General features: G+C 40.4%; 1 protein-coding gene and 1 pseudogene across 1 annotated transcript in view; both read left to right on the top strand.

The window, feature by feature from the left end:
- Window positions 1-16,734, top strand: part of IPO9 (importin 9) — a 53,477-nt gene that overhangs the window by 4,218 nt on the left and 32,525 nt on the right. The window lies entirely within an intron of this gene.
- On the top strand, window positions 168-7,582 carry LOC148110650 (uncharacterized protein C8orf58 pseudogene; annotated as a pseudogene).

Below are 16,734 nucleotides of genomic sequence, written 5' to 3'. Positions count from 1 at the left end.
CTGGAAGTTTGCTTTCTGGTTCTCATGGGCACTTTTCTGGCTCTCTTACAGTATAGCGTAAGCACTGTCACCTGCGAAGGGAGCCCCTCAAGGATCCAGACGCACTCCTGGGCATGTGGCGGGCACTGAGCCGAGCGGAAGGCGGCCACGCTCGGAAAAAGGCCAGTGTGGAGTTTTCTTTTTCCTTTCAGCTGTGGTTTTGTGGTGCTTACCAACCCCATGAGAAAAGGGGGGCTTCTCCAGAGCTCTACTCAGAACTACCTCCTTTCCCAACCAAACCCTGTTCACAGTTCTTCCTAGTAGTAGCTTCCCTGTCAATGCACTACCAAGTCTCATGTCTCTTTAGTAGACCCTTAAGACCAATAGCATATGTTTCTTAACTTATCCTTTATCCTCCATGCTCTCCTTTGGATCTTCCCTTCTAAGCCAAGTTTTAGACATGTAATATTTTTGCCCAGTGGGGTGAAAGGGGAGGAAGGATATTGAGAGAGCAGAGCAAAAGTCTAAAACTCCAGAGAATGAGTTAAGGGAGGAGGGCAAGTGCTTTCTTAGAAAGGATGTCAGAGGATACCATTTGGGGCTGGATAAAAGTACTGAAGAATCTACAGTCAGGGTGAAAACCCAGATTGACAGAATGGCTCTATCTTACTTCACCTTGAGAAAAGGAACTAGAGAAATTAAATCTAACGAAAATGGCATTAGAAAGCAAACTTCATACAACCCATTTCAGTGGTCCCCCTTCGGCTTAATTGACTGTAGATTGAATCTTAGTTTAATCTGAATTGTCCTTTTCAAGCAAGACAAAATAAAACATGTACGTCTGTGCCTCTTATACTTTTCTGCCTTAATCATTCCAAAGCAAGTTATTCAGCTGTTCTTTCTAATGCTTTCTAAAGAAATTATGTTAAAGACACCAATCATCAAAACTGGAAATCCCTCGATACACACAAATATAAGTAAAAGTACCTTTCCTTTACAGATATACTTAGTTGTATTTCTTCAAAAAATATATCGTCTCTGTTAAGTAAGTATCCGTAAATAGGATTTTTACTACTTAGCAGAAATCAGCACTAGATTGGAACAACCATGTTGATGGTTTAAAACAAGTCAGAGAACTTGAGGATATTTTTTCTGGCTTTTCCTTCTGTGCATTAGTTTAAAGCACAGAGTTCACCCATCACCATACCACCACTATCTCTCCTTGTAAACAATTCTTCATATTGCTTTTAAATAAACTAAAGTTTTATGGTATGAAACTCTTTTCTGGTGATACCCCCGTATTTCTAATGGGTATATAGTCTTGGCAGAGTGAATTGGATTAAATAAATAATAATTGAATTTTCCCTCATATCCTCTTACAACCTAACGCAAGTGAGTTCTTGGTCTTTGAAATTTTGGGATTTCCAAACCAGAGCTGATCATGTGGCCACTGGTTTTGAAACTGTGGGAGCCTGAAAGAAAATCTGTTGTTTATCCAGTCTGTTTTTAAAATTTGTCTTTAGTTAATGGTGATTATATTATTTGAAGATTTTCTTTCCCATTAACGCTTGTGAGCAGAGAATCATATTACTTGAACTTTCAAGCCTCTTCTTTCCTATGTGGAGGAAATAAACTTTCAGAGAAATCTATCTTATAATGCTTATTGTAGGCACAGATCCCCTAGTTGACTCAGGTTTCTTGGTCCCACATGGATCTTAATCTCCTGATAGCCTCTTGCTCTCACCATCCATTGCAATCTCAGCAGTATGTGAAGAAAAGTGATTAGTGGAAATTGGGGTGTGATCTTTGATGATCTCAATAATAGACAAGATTAGTTTAAAGCTTGTGTTAGAGTGGAGAGCTCCCAGCTATTGTTATCATTACCAAAGTACTACCTTCTTCTGACACTGGTATGAAAAAAAATGTATTCACACTAAGCTTTTCTTTTAAAAAGAGTAGACTTGATGTTCTCAGGTTGATGAGAAAGGACCCCCTGAACGTGGCAGGACCTGTGTGTAGAGTTTGCCTGGTCTTCATGCTGTAACGATTCTTCTAATTGGTGCCATTGTTCACTGATGGAAAGTGGGTGGTTCCTTTTCCCTTCTGTGAGCCTTAGTGTTACCCTACAACTGTAACAGTATCTGTGCTTTCATTGGAAAGGTAATTATTCAGATTTGTTTAAGCTTTGTAGCCTTGCCTCAAGTTTCAGACCTTCTCAGAAACTCTGATTTTTATACCTCAGTATCTTTTTCACATCGTATGATTAAAAATTTTGTTCATCTTGATCCCACTTTAGTTCACCCCTGTAATAATGATCCATAAATTGTGCTCTTGCCAGGAACATTGAAACCCATATCACAGTGGTCCATGCAAAAATTGAAATAAATACTTTAAAAGAAAATAATGTATGGGCCATGTAATTTATGAATATGTATGAATGATATCACATAAGTGTCATAGAATTGGTTGACTGTATCCAAGGAAGCTAAACTTGGGTGGACAATGACTTCTAAACAGACTTGGGACTGTAAAGTTAACATCCACCATCACGCTAAGTATCTGAAGTCAAAGGAAGTGGGGGTGGGTACCTTTACAACTGCCCTTTCTCCTGTAATTGAATTTCACACAGGCATTTTGGAGAGCTTTTTTCCATTAAACTTGAACATTGGTTGGTATCCAAGAGGTCTTCCAGAATTATATCTGACTCATAAGTGTTTTAGTCCATTCTGAAAGTTGACTCCCATATCTTTGGGTTGTAGATACCTACAGTTTTTTTCTTTTATAAATAGGTTTCACAGACTTACCAGAGTCTGGGCTAGCCAAACTAATCCTAAAAATTAGAATGGATTTCAGTATTTTTAGAAGTAATTCTACAGGTTTGAAGTTTGTGATTTAATCACTTAACAAATGCTTTAGAAAGAATGTGGCTTCTTTTGTGGTGCTCTTGCAAAAATTCTTCTTTCCCGGACAAAAAGATAGGTGCCATAAGATTGGATCAAAAACTGCAGTTTAGGGGCGCTGGGGTGGCTCAGTCAGTTAAGCGTCCAACTCTTGATTTCCTCTCAGTTCATGATCTCATGGGTTATGAAATCGAGCGCCATGTGGGGCTCCCTGCTCATCAGGGAGTCTGCTTGGGATTCTATCTCTCCCTCTCCCTTTGCCCCTCTCCACGCTCGTGCATGCGCTCTCTCTCTCTCTAAATAAATAAATAATAAAAAATAAAAAATCTTTTTAAAAAACTGCAGCTTAAAATAAGGGTGTAATAAGAATGAATTAAGAATCTAAGGATTCAGTAAAGAGGCAGGGCATAAAGTGCAAAAATCAATAACCTTCATATAGACAAACAATAAAAGGCTAGAGGACATAGTGGTGGTTTTTTAAAAGTCCATTTACAGGGGCGCCTGGGTGGCACAGCGGTTAAGCGTCTGCCTTCGGCTCAGGGCGTGATCCCAGCGTTACGGGATCGAGCCCCACATCAGGCTCCTCTGCTATGAGCCTGCTTCTTCCTCTCCCACTCCCCCTGCTTGTGTTCCCTCTCTCGCTGGCTGTCTCTATCTCTGTCGAATAAAATAAATAATATCTTTAAAAAAATAAAAGTCCATTTACAATAGCAACAAAGAAGATTAAATACTTAGGGATAAAATTAACAGGAAATACACAAGAACCTACTGGGGGAAACTAAACATTCCTGAAAGACTTAAAAAAGTAGACTTGAACCTAACTGCTGAATGAGTACGGGTTTTAGTTTAGAATGATGGAGATGGTTTGGAATTAGGTAGAGGTGGTGGTTGCACAACATTGTGAATGTACTAAATGCCACTGAATTTTTCATTTTAAAATGGTTAATTTAAAAAAACAAAAAAATTAATAAAATGGTTCTTTATGTGAATTTTACCCCAATTGAAAAATTATCTTTCAGAGTTATGTATTAAAGTATTTGTAGAAAAATGGGAAAAAAAGTAGACTTGAACAAATGGAAAGACATATGCTATCCTTGGATAGAACAACTCAACATTATAGAGAAGTACACAAGTTGATTCTAAATTTCACAGAAAAACAAACATGAAAGAATAGCTCCAAAAACACTGAAAAGGAAAACTTCGAGGCGGGACTAGTTCTAGCAGACATTAAAACATCATATAAAGCCTCTATAATTAAAACAGACAGCATGGCACTTGTGCGCGAATACTCCAGTAGAGCTGTGGAATAGAATAGAATAGAAATAGACACAAGTACCTACAGAAATTTAGCATAGATAGAGGTGGCATCTCAAATCATTGGGGTAAAGATGGACTTTTTAATAAAAGGTACTGGGACAACGGGTAGCTATTTGGAATTAGATCAGTATCTCATACCACACAACAAAGTAAAGTCCAAATGGATTAGGAATGTAAATATTTAAAAAATGAAACCATGTAAGTTCTAGAAGATATGGATGAATTTTTCTTTACCTTGGCATAAGGAAAGGCTTTCTAACTAAATTTGACTACATAAAATAATGTTTTTCATTTGCATGACAAAAACCACCGTGTAGAAAGTCTAAAGATAGCTGAAAAACTGAGAGAAATTTTTCACAACATATACACAGACAAAAGGATAATATTCTTAGTATATGAAGAACTCTTAGAAAATTGAAGCCTCTGGGGCGCCTGGGTGGCACAGCGGTTGAGCGTCTGCCTTCGGCTCAGGGTGTGATCCCGGCGATCTGGGATCGAGCCCCACATCAGGCTCTTCTGCTATGAGCCTGCTTCTTCCTCTCCCACTCCCCCTGCTTGTGTTCCCTCTCTCGCTGGCTGTCTCTATCTCTGTCGAATAAATAAATAAAATCTTTAAAAAAAAAAAAAAAGAAAATTGAAGCCTCTGAAAAAAAAAAAAAACAGGGCTGTGTTTCCCTGTCTTTATCTGGGAAAGAAGAATGGGGTGGGGGTGCTGTCTAGGAGGATGGGGTTAGGAGAGGGCAGCATAGATGACTCATGGCTAGGAGGGAAGGGCTTGTCCTGAAAATCAAGGTGTTACGAGATGGCAGATGGGGTTGGCAAGGACCTGGCATGCAGCTGTATAGTACCTGGAGTCAGCAGCACCTACAGACGGATCCCGGACACTGCTCAAGGTTGCTGGAAGGGGGGTGTTCCTGGAAGGGGGATCAAGAGCTGAGAGGTCTCAGGAGGCAGGAACCACTTCTCAAACTGGCCTCTCCGGACTCAGGAGTCGAGATGGTGGTTCGGAACAGCCCCCTGGCCACCTCACTGGGCCTTTCTTAGGACTCTCTGGACTTTGAGCCCACAGAGAATCCTGAGCCCCTGACCCCTGCTGCCATGGAACCTCCTGCCCACCTAGGCAGTCTCCTGGCCACCTATAAGCTGGAGCAGGTGCTGGAGCAGTCCCACCAGCTCCCAACGTCCCCCGCCGTCATGTCGCAACACTACCGCTCCCTGAAGCCATTAAGTGAGCCTGAATGTGAAATGCCTCTTTTGGAGCAAGGGAACAGGAGGCCACTGAAGCAGAGATTGACCTAGAGGCAGCCACGGAAGAAGCAGAGATGGTGCGGTACCTGGGGCCTAACCTAGGCATGGGTCACAGGGAACGGTCTCCAATACCTGGAACACCTGTGCCTCGTGCTGGAGCAGATGACAAGGCTCCAGCAGCTCTACTTGCAGCTGCAGACCCAGAGGCCCTCAGGGGATCGTGAAGCGGAGGGGGAAAAGGAGCCAGCCCTCGCCCCTTTACCTCCACCTTCTCGTGCCCCAGGCAATAAGGGGCACAGACTGCTCAGCCACACACAGGAGACAGCTTCACCCCTAAAGGTAGAGGTGCCTAGTGCCAACCCTCCCAAGCTGTTAGAGGCCCCAGCAGAGCTGGCTTACATCTTTCCACCTGACCCAAGTAGGATCTCTCCCACTGGAACAAGGTCAAGATCCTGCTCAACCAGATCCATTGGAGGAGCCCGAGATACCTTGAGTCCCCTGCCCCTCCTGATGGCCCTGCCCCAAGAATTGAGTCAGGGGGTGTCCCTAAAAGACCTCCATGCCAGCCCCTCTGGAATACCTTTATGCCATCATTTGTGGTTAAGAAGCAACAAGCAAAAACCTTTCTGTGTGCTGAGACTGGTACTGGTACTGGAACATGACCCTGGGTGGAGAGGTGTTCAGTGAAGTCTTTTTCCTCGCCCTTTGCCCTGTTGCAGCTTCAGGGCACTGCCAGGAAAAGCTGCTGATACTCACCCTTGTCTCTGAGGAGAGGGCTGGATCTTTCTCCTTGGGGCAGCCTGGCAGAAGAGCCCTGGTTCCCTGAGAGGCCCCAAGGTATGGCAGCCCCCAGAAATCCCTGGGCCTAAACAGTATGAACTATGTATTTATGCAAAATGATACATGTATCTCTGTGAGTCTGTCACTGTTGTGAACTGGCTGGATCCACCCATCTTCTCTGAATCGTGCACTCAGGGTTGGTCTTCTGGGGAAGGTAACTGGAAGGATAGAACTGATCTTCATTCCTCAGTGGGCAGTTACTGATTCAGAGTCCTGCTTTCTTCCTCGGACCTTCGTGGGCAACCCCAAAACAGAGAAGGGTACTATCTTGGGTCCTCTGCGTGGAGTTTTGCCTGTGGTGCAGAGCCCCTGAAAACCGAACCTGGAATGGAAGGGTCAGGGACACCACGGAGAACAGCAGAGTAAGCTTCAAGGTCTGTCTTCAGCTGCTTTTGGTCTCTGATAGCCTTTACACATCAGAGCCGAAACCAGGGATTCATAGTATCTTCTAGACCTTGACAAAATCTCTTAGCTTTTCTAAGCCATAGCTTCCTGCTTAATCTCACAAATGATACCTGCCTTACCAACCTCACAGTCTTGTTATGAAAATAAAACAAGATTAAACTGTTAAAAAAAAAAAAGAAAGAAAAAAGGAACAAAGGACGAAAAAACTCTAGTAGAAAAATAGGAGGGAGACATGGACAGACAAATCACACCCCCCGCCAAAAGCACTCGGTCATACAAAAAAAAGTTTAAAGTGATTAGAGAAATACACATTAAAACAACATCAAGATACCATTTCTTATCTATCAGACTGGCAAAATTTTTAAATTACAATACCACATTCTGTTGATGAGGCTGTGGAAAAATACTCTTAACATTGCTAGTGGGAATGCAAATTGGTACAGCCCTTCTGGAGGAAAATTGGCCATACCTAGCAACACTACACATGCTCTTACCCTTTTTTTTTTTTTTAAGATTTTAATTTATTTATTTGTCAGGGGGAGAGAGAATGAGCACAAGCAGGGAGTGCGGCAGGCAGAGGGAGAAGCAGGCTCCCTGCTGAGCAAGGAGCCCAGTGTGGGACTGGATCCCAGGACCCTGGGATCCTGACCTGAGCCAAAGGCAGTGGCTTAATGAACCGAGCCACCCAGGTGTCCCTGTACTTACCTTTTGACCCAGCAGACCCACTTTTGAGCATCTGCCCTGAAGGTACACCTTCAATATATATGAAAATATATATTTCACAGCATTGTTTACTGTGGCATTGTTTATAAAAGCAGAATATTGGAAGCAGTCTAACTGCCTACATTATATATATATATATATATATATATATATATATATATATATATATATAGGATTATTTGAAAAAAGTGCATTTATACAATGGTATATTACACAGTTATTAAAAATGTATATATACATTATATATATGATTATTTGAGAAAAAAGTGCATTTATACAATGGTATATTACACAGTTATTAAAAAAAAATCAATCCAAACTGATTTGGAGTGAATTCCAGAATATAATGTTAATTGGAAAAAAAACTACAAAAAAAGCACAGTATAGAACTGTTCATGTAAACAAGAGGACATAAGAAAATATAGATGTATCTATTCATTTATGCAAAAGATATACAAGAAAGATAAACCAGAAACTGATCAGTTACCTATGTGGAGTGAGCGGGGAAAGGGTGGAAAGAAGTTAATAGGAATGAAGAGGGAGCAACACGTCTTGGAATATTCCTTTTTGTATAGCTTTGACTGAGAATCATAGTAGTACCCCCTAAAATAAATAATGAAAATCAGACAGTGGAGGGGGCCCAAAATGGAAGTAGTAACAAATAAACCTAACTGTATTGCAAATGAATAACATAACTATTATTAAGTGTTGGAGAGCAAAGAATTAACTAAGTAACTTCAGGAAATAGTATTTTGACTGCATATTGTAAGATTAAAGTAAAAAAGAATTATATACAAAAATTGTCTTCCAGTTAATATATCTGTTTTTCACAAGAGTATGAGTTAATAGTTCTGTGATTAGTTTACATGTACACTAGGATTGAAACGAGTAAGTCAGTTTATTGTAGAAAATGAGAGCCGGGGCACCTGGGTGGTGCGGTCAGTTAAGCATCAGCCTCTTGGTTTCCAGCTCAGGTCATGATCTCCGTTGTGATCTCAGGTGGTGAGATCAAGCCCCGAGTTGGCTCCACGCTAAGCATGGAGCCTGCTTGCAGTTTCTCTCTCCCTCTCCCCCTCGCCTCTGCGTGCGCGCACACACACACTCTCTCTCAAATAAAAAAATCTTTTTTTAAAAAAATGAGACCCAGATTTATCAGTGGTAGAGAAAAAGTTACGTCAGGAAAAGAAGTGGAATGAACTTTGAGGCATTGGATTGGCATGTGAGGTGTCAGTAATGGATGGAGAGATGTACAGGCGTACGTTCACATACATACATAGATTTCCTCTTGCTGTTCTCTGAGAGGGCAGTGATACCTCAGCAGCAATGAGCACACCTAGCGTCCAGATCTGGTTTTGAAATAGCATTCTCCAATAAAATAAGCACTAGGGATCCTTGGAGAAAAAGTTGATTCCAGGGCTTAGGCAGAGACAATACAAGATAAGCCTAGAGTATCTTGTTATAGTAGAAAAAAAGGCGGTGCTGTAAAAAAGGCTGGAAGTGTATGGAAGTGTATAGGAGCCAGGTGAAAAGAGTGGCAATGGCCAAAGTAGAACAATTTGGGAAACTAAATAATGATAGTACTGGATTAAAATTATAGAATAGGGGCACCTGGGTGGCACAGCAGTTAAGCGTCTGCCTTCGGCTCAGGACGTGATCCCGGCATTATGGGATCGAGCCCCACATCAGGCTCCTCTGCTGGAAGCCTGCTTCTTCCTCTCCCACTCCCCCTGCTTGTGTTCCCTCTCTCGCTGGCTGTCTCTGTCTGTCAAATAAATAAATAAAATCTTTAAAAAAATAAAATAAAATTATAGAATAAAATAAATAATTGGATAAGGAAAGAAGACAGTTCTTCATTAGAAAAGAATTGCAATAAATAAGAGTAAAGAGAATAAAAGAAATACAAAAGCACCATTAATAATCATTACAGACAGGATCTATAGGCGGGTACTAAAATTAGTGCGTCAGAGTTTAAAAAGAAACAGGATATTAGCATAATTTCAAAGTATCTCTCCCAAGATTTTTTTTTTAAAGATTTTATTTATTTATTCGACAGAGATAGAGACAGCCAGCGAGAGAGGGAACACAAGCAGAGGGAGTAGGAGAGGAAGAAGCAGGCTCATAGCAGAGGAGCCTGATGTGGGGCTCAATCCCAGAACGCCGGGATCACGCCCTGAGCCAAAGGCAGACGCTTAACCGCTGTGCCACCCAGGCGCCCCATCTCCCAAGATTTTTATCAGTCACAAAGGGAAAAACAGTACCTGTACAGTGAAGAAACCCAGTAGGCCCCACGTTACCAAGTGATCATGGTTAACATTTCCAGTAATTTTTCAACATTATGTATTCCCTGATAGGATATACTGAGGACACAGCGTCACTTCTCTGATACTTTTGCCAAAAATGAATAACCTCAATATGATCGTGAGGAAACTAGGGTCAAATACACATTGAGACACATTCTACAAAGTAACTCATCATTATTCATCAGAAGTGTTCTGGTCATAAAAGACAAGGAAAGAATGAGAGCATGTCATGCATTGGAGGAAACTGAAGAGACGTGACAGCCAAGTACATTGTGGGATCTTGGATTGGATCCTGAAACAGAAAAGGGACAGTAAGGGGGAAAAACTGGTGAAATTCTAATCAAGTCTGCAGTTTATAGTATTATACCCATGTTAGTTTCTTGGTTTTGATCCTTGAACCACAGTTATGTAAGTTAATATCAGAGGAATATGGGTAAAGGATATCCATGAACTCTGTGTACTATGTGCTCTTTGTCACCTTTTCTTTAAATCTAGGAATTATTTCAAAATAAAACGTTTTAAAAAAAATGTAGACATAGATCCTGGGGTGTCTGGGTAGCTCAGTCCCTTAAGCTTCCAACTCTTGATTTTGGCTCAGGTCATCATCTTGGGGTCATGAGATCGAGCCCCACATTGGGCTCCGCATTGACAGGGAGCCTGCTAAAGATTCTCTCCTTCTCTTCTGCACCTCCACCTCTCCCTCCCTCCCTCCCTCTCAAAAAAAAATATATATATAGAGAGAGAGAGAGAGAGAGACAGATTATTTTCAGTAGCTTTTAACCTGTTTACTTGGATAAGCCTTGAACATGAAACACTGCTATGGGTGACTTTTTCTTGGTATTAAGCTTTTCTATTTGTATAAATATCCTTTGGATAGCTATTCCAGTGGAATCCAATTGTGATAGTTAGAATTTACCATGGAAGGTAACTTTAGGGACACCTGGGTAGCTCAGTTGGTAAAGCATCTGCCTTCGGCTCAGGTCATGATCCCAGGGTCCTGGGATCGATCCCCACATCGGGCTCCCTGCTCAGTGGGAAGCCTGCTTCTCCCTCTCCCACTCCCCCGCTTGTGTTCCCTCCCCCTCTGTGTCTCTGTCAAATAAATAAAATCTTAAAAAAAAAAAAAAAAGTCTGCCTTCGGCTCAGGCTGTGATCCCAGGGTCCTGGGATTGAGTCCAGTGTTGGGCTCCTTGCTCAGCAGGGAGCCTGCTTCTCCCTCTGCCTACCACTCCCCCTGCTTCTGCTCGCTCTCTGACAAATAAATAAAATGTTTACAAAAATTTTAAATTTAAAAAAGAAGAAAGTAACTTTAGTTATAGAGATAGGAAATCCGAACAATGTACTCATGAGCAGTAAACATAATAATAGCACAATAAGTGATTTTTTGCAACATACTCATGGTGGGCAATAAAAATAGTAGCACAATATATGATTTTATTTTAGTTACAGAATTTTTATTTTTCTTATGGAAAGAACTTTTAAAATGTATTCTCTTCACAACTTTCAAATATACAATACAGTATTATTAACTATAGCTGACATGTTGCACATTACTTCCCCATGACTGACTGTCTGTATAACTGGAAGTTTGTACCTTTTGACTCCATCCATTTTGGCCGTCTCCTCCCCACCCACCCCCTCCCCACCACACCACTGTCATCTTTGGCAACCATACACACACACATACCATTTTCTTTATCCATTCATTAGTCAGAGGACGTTCAGTTTGTTTCCATATCTTGGCTATTGTAAATAATGCTGCGATGGACATGTGGGTGCATATATCTTTTTGAGTTAGTGTTTTTGTTTCTTTGGATAAATACCCAGAAGTGAAAATGCTGGATCATGTGGTAGTTCTATTTTTAATTTTGGGGGGAACCTCCATAGTGGCTGTACCAATTTACATTCCCGCCAACTGCACCAAGGGTTCCTTTTTCACTAACACTTGTTATATCTTGTCTTTTTGATAATATAATAGTATCCTAACAGATGTGAGGTGATATTTCATTGCGGTTTTGATTTGCATTTCCCTGATAATTAATGATGTTGAGCATCTTTTCATGTACCTGTGGGCCATCTGTATGTCTTTGGAAAAAGTGTGTATTCAAATCCTCCACTCAGGTTTTAATTGTATTGTTCTTTTGCTGTTGGGCTGTACATGTTCTTTATATACTGGATATTAACCCCTATCAGACATTTGATTTGCAAATATTTTCTTCCATTCAGTAGGTTGCCTTTTCATTTTGTTGATTTCCTTTGCTGTGCATCAGCTTTTTAGCTGTAACAGGCATACTTTGGGAACATTGTGGATGCAGTTCCAGATGAGGGCAATAAAGCAGATACTGCAGTGAAGCGAGTCAAATGAATTTCTTGGTTTCCCAGTGCATATAAAAGTTATGTTTCTGGGGGCGCCTGGGTGGCACAGCGGTTAAGCGTCTGCCTTCGGCTCAGGGCGTGATCCCGGCGTTCTGGGATCGAGCCCCACATCAGGCTCCTCTGCTATGAGCCTGCTTCTTCCTCTCCCACTCCCCCTGCTTGTGTTCCCTCTCTCACTGGCTGTCTCTATCTCTGTCGAATAAATAAATAAAATCTTTAAAAAAAAAAAAGTTATGTTTCTGTTAAGTATTCTGTTAAATTGTGCAGTAGCATTATGTCTAAAAAACAGTGTACATATCTTAAATAAAAATATTGCTAAAAAATGATCATCATCTGAGCTTTTAGCAAGTCATAATATTTTTGCTGATGGAGGGTCTTGCCTTGATGTTGATGGCTGCTGACTGATCAGGGCAGTGGTTGCTGAAGGTTGGGGCAGCTATGGCAATTTCTTAAAGTAAGACAGCAATGAAGTGTGTCACATCAGTTGACTCTTGCTTTCCCAAATAATTTCTCTAAAGCATGCGATGCTGTTTGATAGCATTTTACCCACAGAAGAACTTCTTTCGAAATTGGAGCCAATCCTCTCAAACCCTGATACTGCTTTATCAACTCTATATATTATTCTAAATCCTTTGTTGTCATTTCAGAGATCTTCACAGCATCTTCACCAGTAGATTCCATCTCAAGAATCTACTTTCTTTGTTCATCCATAAGAAGTAACCCCGCATCCATTTAAGTTTATCATGAGATTGTAGCAATTCATTTACATCTTTAAACTCCACTTCGAATTCTAGTTCTCTCACCATTTCCACCACATCTGCAGTTACTTCTTCCCCTGAAGTCTTGAGCCCTTCAGAGACATCCATGAGAGTTGGAAATAACTTCTTCTAAACCCCTGTTAATGTTGATACTTTAATCTCTTCCCATGAATCACAGATGTTCTTAGTGGTATCTAGAATGGTGAATCCTTTCCAGAAGCTTTGCAGTTTGCCCAGATTCATCACACGAATCACTATGTATGGCAGTTATAGCTTTACAAAATGTATTTTTTTAATAGATTTTTTTATTTATTTAAGAGAGGGAGAGAGCATGAGCAGGGGGAAGGGCAGAGAGAGAAGCAGACTCCCTGCTGAGCAGGGAGGCCAATGCGGGGCTCAGTCCCAGGACCCTGGGATCATTACCTGAGCAAATAATAAGATTTGAAAGTCAGGATTACTCTTTGATCCTTGTGCTACAGACTGGATGTTGTGTTAGCAGGCATGAAACATTAATCTCGTTGGGCATCTGCATCAGAGCTCTTGGGTGACCAGGTGCATTGTCAGTGAGCAGTCCTATTTTAAAAGGAATCTTTTTTTTCTGAGCAATAGGTCTCAACACGGGGCTTAAAATATTCAGTAAACCATGTTATAAATGGCTGTCATCCAGCCATTGTTGTTCCATTTATAGAGCGCAGACAGAGTAGATTTAGCATCATTCTTAAGGGCTATAGGATTTTCAGAATAGTTAAGTGAGCACTGGCTTCAGCTTAAAGTCACCAGCTGCATGAGCCCCTAACAAGCAAGTCGGGCTGTCCTGTGGAACTTTGAAGCCAGGCACTGACTTCTCTGTGGCTGTGAGAGTCCTACATACCACCTTCCGGGCTGAGGCTGTGTGATCTACATTGGAAATCTGTTGTTCCGTGTAGCCACCTTCGTGAAGGATCTCAGCTAGACCTTCTGGATCCTTGCTGTGGCTTCTGCAGCAGCACTTGCTGCTTCGGCTTACACTTCGATATTACGGAGATGGCTTCTTTCCTTAAACCTCATGACCCAGCCTCTGCTGCTTCACACTTTTCTTCTGCAGCTTCTTCCTCTCTCCCGGCCTTCATAGAATTGCAAGGGGTTAGGGCCTGGCTGTGGATGAGGCTTTGGCTTAAGGGAATGTGGCTGATTTGATCTGTCTAGACCACTAAAACTTTCTCCATATCTGTAATAAGACTCTGCTTTCTTACCATTTGTGTGTTCACTGGAGTAGCACTTTTAATTTCATTCAAGAACTTTTTCTTTGTATTCACAACTTAGCTAACTGGCGCAGGAAGCCTAGCTTTCAGCTTCTCTTGGCTTTGGATATGGGTTCCTCACCAAGCTTTTTAAAGTGTGAGACATGCACCTCTTCCTTTGACTTGAACACTTAGAGATTATTGTATGGATATTAATTAGCCTACTTTCAATATCGTTGTGTCTCAGGATTAGGGACACCCAAAGAAAGGAAGAAAGAAGCGGAAACAACCAGTTAGTAGAGCAGTCATAGCAAACATTTATTATTAAGTTCATTATCTTATATGGACACAGTTTGTGTTGCTGCAAAACACTTAACGATAGTAACATCAAAGATCACTCATCACGGATCACTATAACAAATGTAATAATAATGAAAAAGTTTAAAATATTGTGAGAATTACCAAAATGTGACACAGACACAAAGTGAACAAATGCTGCTGAAAAAATGACACTAGTGAACTTGCTCAACACAGGTTTGCCCCAGACCTTCAATTTATAAAAAACTCATTGTCTGCAAAGTACAGTAAAGCAAAGTGCAATAAAACAAGGTGTGCCTGTAGTCACGTATTTATGTTTGCTTTTGATGTCAATCCAGAAAACCATTGCTAAGACTCACATCAAGAAACTTATCACCTATGTTTTCTACTAGAAGTTTTATGGTTTCAGGTCTTACATTCAAGTCTTTTAAGCTATTTTGAGTTAGTTTTTGTATATGGTGTAAGATAGAAGTCTAGTTTTCCCAACACTATTTATTGAAGAAACTGTCCTTTTCCCCATTGCATATTCTTGCCTCCTTTGTCATAAATTAATTGACCATAGGTTAATTTCTGGGCTCTCTTCTGTTCCATTAATCTATGTACTATGCCAGTTACATACAGTTTTGATTACTATAGCTTTGTAAATTAATTTGAAATCAGGGATGCCTCCAGCATTGTTCTTGCTCAATATTGCTTTGGCTATTTGGGGTTTCTTGTGGTTACAAATTTAAGGATTGTTTGTTCTATTTCTGTGAAAAATGCCATTGTGGAGTTTGATAGGGATTGCCACAGTAGCTGATTTTTAAAGTTTTTACTGTGTGCCATGGATTGTTCTCACAGGATTGCTTGGAAACTTGATACCGTTGTCCTTATTTTGTAGATGAGGAAATGGGGATTTAGAAAATATAAGTAACTTGCCTAAACTCAAACATAGTTGTTTCAGGATTTGAGCCTAAACTTGCCTAATTTCAGAACCCATGCTCTTAACCTCACTGATCTATAGCTCCCTCCAAAAGGGAATGGTACACCTGTTGTAACCTGTGCACCTACCACAACCAAACACATCTGAAAACCTACCATTCATTCTCTCGAACGGTGCTGTCCAATAGGAATATAATCACAGGTGAAATTTTAAATTTTCTAAAAGCTCTATTGAAAAGGTAAAAAGAAACAGGTAAAAATAATCTTCAAAACTGTATTCATTTAACCTAATGTGTGTAAAGTATCATTTCAATAAACATTACTAAAATATTGTGTATATTTTACATTTATAGCACATCAGTCCTCACTAGTCACATTTCAGGTGGCATGTAGCCCCTTGGAGGTAATGGCTACCATGTTGGATAGCACAGCCCTAAAATGTGAAGTGTGACAATTATGATGCACTCCTGGTCTTACGTTCTTCTTCCGCATTTGACAATAGACTCCTTTGCAAGTGTAAATTAGATCTATTTTTTTTATTTTTATAATAAAATACACTTAACATAAACTTTACCATTTTAACCATCTTTAAGTACACACAGTTCAATGACATTTAATACACTCACGTTGTTGTACAACTGTCACCACCATTCCCATAATTCTGTTCATCTTGTAAAAGTGAAACTCTGTAAACCCATTAAATAATAACTCCCGGTTCCGCCCCCCTCACCCCCTTGCAACCTCTGTTACGCTTTCTGTATTTATGACCTTGACTACTCTAAGTACCTCATATCAATAGAATCATACAGTATTTGCCCTTTTGTGACTTATGTATTTTGTTAGCATAATGTCCTCAAGGTTCACCTATTTTAGCAGTTGTGGCATATTGCGAAATGTCCTTTCTTTTGAAGGCTGAATGCTATTCAGTTCTGTGTGTAGTACCACCTTATATCTGCTCATCTGTGGATGGACACTTGGGTTGCGTCCGTCTTTTGGCTGTTGAGAATAATGCTTGTGCTTGCGCACTCTGTCTGTCAAATAAATAAATAAAATCTTTTAAAAAAAGAAAAAAAAAGATTGAGGTCCCTTGAGATTCCATATGAATTTTGGGATAAGTTTCTGTTGCTGCAAAAAAAAACATCATTGAGATTTTTATATGGATCACATTGAAGGATTTAAATTTTAATGTGGGAGTAAGCGTTGTTTATAAGTCTCTCAATATGCATTTCAAGTTTACTGCTCACATTGCTTGTTGGAAGCTGTTTGCTTATAACAGTTACATTTTTAGGACTAAACCTCTTTAAAAGCCAGATTTTCTTAGACTTCATCATCTCTTATGTGGTAGTGTATATCAGAGCAACTCCTGAAATCTCACCTTTTAATTTTTCTTTGGAGTTAGTACTGGTTTTCAATTAGCTACTACCCCATT

Source organism: Ursus americanus, chromosome 2, assembly GCF_024610735.1.
Source record: "Ursus americanus isolate L20-20 chromosome 2, mUrsAme1.1.p, whole genome shotgun sequence".
NCBI lineage: Eukaryota > Metazoa > Chordata > Mammalia > Carnivora > Ursidae > Ursus > Ursus americanus.
Note: the sequence above shows the minus strand (reverse complement) of the source record. Positions and strands in the feature narration are given on the sequence as shown.